This window comes from Carlito syrichta, unplaced genomic scaffold (assembly GCF_000164805.1).
Source record: "Carlito syrichta isolate Samal-C Ts95f unplaced genomic scaffold, Tarsius_syrichta-2.0.1 Scaffold314108, whole genome shotgun sequence".
Taxonomy (NCBI): domain Eukaryota; kingdom Metazoa; phylum Chordata; class Mammalia; order Primates; family Tarsiidae; genus Carlito; species Carlito syrichta.
Window position 1 is genome coordinate 77,865 of NW_007258204.1, and position 6,426 is coordinate 84,290.

The window sequence follows — 6,426 nt, forward strand, 5'->3', positions numbered from 1 at the left end:
TGAAACACAAAAGATGAAGTCACATCTGACCCTGAAGAAATGCAAAAGATCATTAGAGACTACTATGTACAATTGTATGGAAACAAACTTGAAAAACTTAAGGAAATGGAGGACTTTCTGTCATCACACAACCTACCTAGGTTGAAACAAGAAGAAATTGAGAACCTATTAGACCAATAACAATCAAGGAAATTGACTACATAATAAGAAAACTACCTACAAAAAAAAAAGCCCTGGTCCAGATGGCTTTCCAGCGGAATTCTACAAGACATTTAAGGAGGAGCTGATACCAATCCTACTGAAGGTATTCCAGGTGACTGAGAAAGATGAAACTCTCCCCAAATCATGTTATGATGCTAACATCACAGTGATACCCAAGCCAGGTAAAGACCAACAAAGAAAGAGAACTACGGCCAATATCTTTGATGAACATAGATGCTAAAATCCTCCACAAGATCCTAGCAAACCAGATTCAACAACACATCTCAAAAATCATCCATCATGGCAAAGTAGGCTTCATCCCTGGGATGCAAGGGTGGTTCAACATTCATAAAACCATAAATGTAATTAAATACATCAGTAGATGTCAAAACAGAAACCACATGATTATATCATTAGATACAGAAAAAGCTTTTGATAAAACCCAGCACCCCTTCTTGATAAAAAACCCTCAAACATCTAGGCATATGGGGAACATACCTCAAAATCTTTAAAGCCATCTACAAGAAACTCACAGCCAGCAGACTCTTAAGTGAACAAAAATTGGAACCATTTCCCCTGAAAACTAGAACAAGACAAGGATGCCCACTCTCACCCCTCCTGTTAAATATACTATTAGAAGCCCTGGCTACAGCAATAAGAGTGAGGAGGCAATCAGGGATATCCAAATAGCAAAAGAGGAAGTCAAGTTATCTTGCTTTGCAGATGACATGATTGTGTACCTCGAAAACCCAAGGGAATCTGTCAAAAACCTCTTTACACTGATAAAGGACTTGGCAAAATCTCAGGATATAAAATAAATGTGCAAAAGATAATCACATTTCTTTACACCAATAATAAACAAACATAAATGCAAATAAAAACCACAATTCCATTCACAATACCCACAAAAAAAAGGAAATACCTTGGCATCTTCCTAACCAGAGACGTGAAAGAACTTTACAATGAAAACTATGAAATACTGCTCAAAGAAATCAAAGATGACATAAACAAGTGGGAAAATATCCCATGCTCATGAATTGGAAGAATCAACATTATGAAGATGTCCGTCTTACCTCAGACAATCTACAGATTTATTGCAATACCCATCAAATTACCAGCAACATTCTTCTCAGAGCTAGAAAAAAAACAATACAGGAATTCATATGGAAACACAAATGACCAAGAATAGCCAGAACAATCCTCAGCAAAAAAAAAGAAAGCAGGAGGTATCACATTACCAGACTTCAAACTTTACTATAAAGCTACAATAATCAAAACAGTTTGGTATTGGTACAGGAAAAGGCATATAGACTAATGGAATAGAATTGAGATTCCAGAAGCATAACCTCAGTTTCTCAACTAACTCATCTTTGACAAAGCCTCCACCACCTGCCACTGGGGAGAGGAGAGCCTATTCAGTAAATGGTGCTGGGAAAACTGACTGACCACATGCAGAAGATTCAAATAAGATCCCTATCTATCCCCATACAGAAAAATTAACTTCAAATGGATCAGAGACCTAAATGTAAAACCTCAAACCATAAGAACCTTAGAAAATGCAGGACACACCCTTATGGAAATTGGAACTGGCATCCAATTCCTGAACAAAACCTGAAAGACATGGGCCATAAGAGATAAGACAGACAAGTGAGACCTCATTAAACTGACAAGCTTCTGCAAAGCCAAAGATGGCATCAAGAGAGCAGGGAGACAGCCCACAGACTGGGAAAAAGTATTTGCCAACTCCATGTTTGACAAAGGCCTAGCATCTTGGTCTATAAGGAACTCAAACTTGCTGAAAAGAAAAACACAAACAACCCCATTATAAAGTGGGCAAAAGATATGAACAGACACTTCTCAAAAGAAGACATCCAAGCGGCCAACAGACACATGAAAAAATGTTCAACCTCACTAATCATCAAGGAGAAGAAAATTAAAACTACACTGAGATACCACTTAACTCCAATCAGAATGGCAATTATCAATAACTCAAAAAATAACAGATACTGGAGAGGATGTGGTGAAAAGGGAACACTGCTACACTGTTGGTGGGAGTGTAAACTAGTGCAACCTCTGTGGAAAGCAGTGTGGCGATTCCTAAAAGCTCTAAATATCAGCCTCCCCTATGACCCTGCAATTCCCCTACTGGGAATATACTCTGAAGAGCTCAAATCACTCTTTAAAAAAGACATTTGCACACGTATGTTTATGGCAGCATTGTTCACAATAGCAAGAACCTGAAACCAACCATGCTGTCCATTTTAAAATGTGGTACATATATACGATGGAAATACTAAGCAGCCATAAAAAAGAGCAAAATCATGAATTTTGCAGCAACCTGGATGGAACTAGAGTCTATAATACTAAGTGACCTCTCACATAAACAAAGATCTGAGTATCACATGTTCTTACTCATATAGTGGATCTTGAACATCTATCATAATACTATAAGAAAAGGATTGACAGTGGCGGGAAACTATGGGGGGATAGGAAGGGGAAGGAAGGTGGGATTAATGGCAGTCAATATCTGTCTGGGGATGGGGAGACACCCCTCATCAACAAGGGTGCCTGAACGATGCATATTTGTATACCTAACCCTTAACTGTACCCCATAATTTTAGAATAAAAAATGTGTTTAAAAAAATAATGCTGAAATAAACATATGAGAGTGGGTGTCTTTTTAGTAAAACAATTTATGCTTCTTAGATATATAGTGGGATTGCTAGAATTCCATGCTCTTGTTGTTGTTGTTGTTGTTGTTGTTGTTGTTGTTTTAGGGATTGCTTTTTTTTTTTCTTAATTTTAAAGATGTGGAGTACAATTCAGGGTTAGGTATACAAATGTTCATTATGCAGGTACCCTTGTAGATGAGGTGTGCCCCTCCCTCCCCTGGCAGTTTCCCTCAACTACCAATCCTGTTCCCCCTCCCCTGGCAGTTTCCCACTCTGCCAATCCCTTTCTTATAGTATTACAATAATTTTTCAAGGTTCACTTATGAGTGAGAACATATGGTACTCCATTCTTTGTTTCTGTGATAGATCACTGAGTATGATCGACTCTAAATCTATCCAAGTTGCCGCAAAGTCCATATGTTTGTCCTTTATGGCTGCATAATATTTCATTGTGTATATGTATCACTTTTTTTTTATTTACCCGATCCAGCTTTTATGGGCAGCATGGTTGGTGCTATTGTAAACAGAGCTGCAACAAACATGTGTGTGCAGGTATTTTTTTTGTAGAATGATTTGAGTCCCTCTGGGGAATTTCATGTTCTTAATAATTTCCTTTTCTAGAATCCATCCTCTTTTGCCTACTTAAGAATATTGCTCCAAATATTCATGATTCTTTGTTTTATTTTATTTTTATTTATTTATTATTTAAGTGAGAAAGCAGCATTTATTGAGAGGACAGAAAAGCTCCCACAGGGGGAGGGGACCCGAAGGGATTGCCCTTTTTCCATTTTAATACTTTCCCTATTTACTAGTAATTCCCATGAATTCAAACATGTTATTATCTCCTCTATAGACTGCTACTGACCTCAATTTTCCCTTTGTGGCCACCCCTTATAAAAAGACATGGCATAATCTCACTGTCTTTTAGATTATTTTTTCACTCTTTTTTGAGATTATTCTAATAGCTTCGGTCAGCCATACTTTCATCAAAACTTTTTTGTATGTCGCTGTCGATGTGTATGATTCTTTTACAAATTATCAGAGATTATCAATATTGCTGATTCTACTCATCTGACTTCTGTCAGCAACTTACTTGATATTATAAACATTATTTTACTCAGTAGATTGAGCCATCCTTCTTTGAACACTTCCTTGACTTGATTTGACTGACCTTGATTTCTGCTGACCACAGCAATATCTTGGATTTCCTCTGGCATCACCAGTCACACCAGTATTCTCTCTCTGTCTCTCTCTTTCTCTCTTCTATATACATGAACTCATCAAATGATCTTACCCAGCGTTCAGGACTTTGATTATGATATCTGTGCAGACAACTTCCAAATTTATAACTCCAGCATAAACTCTTCCCCTAAACTCGGTCAAATATATTTAAATTCAAGGAGACACACACACACACACACACACACACACACACACACACACAGAGAGAGAGAGAGGGAGAAAGAGAGAGAGAGTCCTTCTTAGATAACAAATAAACAAATGACACTTCACATGTTCAAAACTGAACTTCTCACCTTTACCAGATGCAACCCACTCTCAAAGTCTTCCCTTGACACAAATGGCAATGTCATTCTTCAGGTAGACTAGGATGAAATATTTGAATTAATCTTTAATACTTCTCTTTGTACTGCACACCAAACCTTTGAAAGCAAACCTTTCAAAAAACAACCAGAATCAAATAAGTCCTTATCAACTGTATTGGTAGTAGCCAGTATCATCTCTCACCTGGATTATTGCCATGTCTTTTTATTATTATTATTTTAAATTCAGGAGGTACATGTGCTGGTTTGTTCACAGATCTATTAAGTAATAGTGAGGTTTGGGCTTTTAATGACAACCCCCTTGACACCCCTCCTCCCCGGTAGTGATAATACTAGATGGGTGGTTTTCCATTTCTTTTCTTTCTTTCTTTCTTTCTTTCTTTTTTTGAGTTGGAGTCTCACTCTGTCTCCCAGGCTGGAGTGCGATAGCACACTCAAGGCCACCACTGCCTCGACCTGCTGGGCTCAAGCAATCCTTCCACTTCAGCCTTCCAAGTATCTGGAACCACAAGCACATGCCATCATGCCCTCTCATTTTTGAATTATTGTAGAGATGAGGTCTCGGCAAGTTGCTACATTGAATGGTAAATTTATTTTTAATTCTTTGAGAACTCTCTGCACTGCTTTCCACAAGCATTGAACTAGTTTATAATCCCTCCAACAGTGTATGATCATTCCCTTTTCTCCACAGCCTTGCCAATCTCTATGGTTTTTTGACTATTTAATAATAGCCATTTTGACTGGTGTGAAATGGTTTCTCAGACTGGCAATTGTTTGTATCTCTCCAATTAGTGATTTTGAAATTTTTCAATATTTTTAAACTGCATATATGCCTTCCTTTGAGAAGTATCTGCTCATATCCTTTGCCCACTTTTCAATGGAGTTTTTTAATATATTTTTCACTGTTGATTTGTTTGAGTTCCTATTGGATTTTGGATATTAGGCCTTTGTCAGATGCATAGTTGCGAATATTTTCTTCCACTTGGAGATTTTTCTCTTTACTCTGTTGATGATTTATGTCACCTTGCAGAAGACTTTTTCATGATAAGGTCCTACTTGTCAATTTTAGTTTTTACTATCTTTGCTTTTGTGGACCTGGTCATGAATTCATTGCTGAGGCTGATGTCCATGTGGGTGTTTCTTAGGTTTCCATCTGAGATTTTTATTACTTGGAGTTTTACATTTAAGATTCTAATCTACTTTGAGATAATTTTGGTATATAATTCTAGGTAGGGGTCTAGCTTCATTCTTCTGCATATAGTTAGTCTGTTTTCCTGGCACCATTTGTTGAATAGGGTATTTTTCCTCAATGTTTGTTTTTATCATGTTTGTCAAAGATGAGTTGGTTGTACATCAGCAGTTTTATTTCTGTATTCTCTATTTTGTTCCATTGGTCTATGTGTCTATTTTTGTACCAGTGCCATGCTGTTTTGCTTGCTTTGGCCTTGTAGTAAAATTTGAAGTCTGGCAGTGTGATGCCTCTGGCTTTGTTCTTTCTACTCAGGATTGCTTTGACTATTTGGGCTCTTTTTTACTTCCATATAAATTTAGGTATCGTCTTTCTTATGTCTGGGAAAAAATGATGCTGGTAGTTTCATAGGGAATGCATTGAATCTGTAGATTGCTTCAGGCCATATGGACATTTTAATGATATGGATTATTCCAATCCATGAGCATGGAATATTTTTCCATCTGTGTCAGCTTTGATTTCTTTCAGCAGCATTTTGTAATTCTCATAGAGATATTTCACCTTTTTGGTTATACGCATTCTGACATCTTTTATTTTGTGTCTGTGTGTGTGTGTGTGTATGTGTGTGTGTGTGTGTGTGTATGTGTGAACCTCTGGCTGCCTCAATAATCACCATATAATTGAAAATCAAAACTAAATTGAGATATCATCTAACTCCTATAAGGATGGCCATCAATAACAAAATAAAACACAACAGATGCTGGCTTGGGTGTATATAAAATGGAATTTATCTACACTGTTA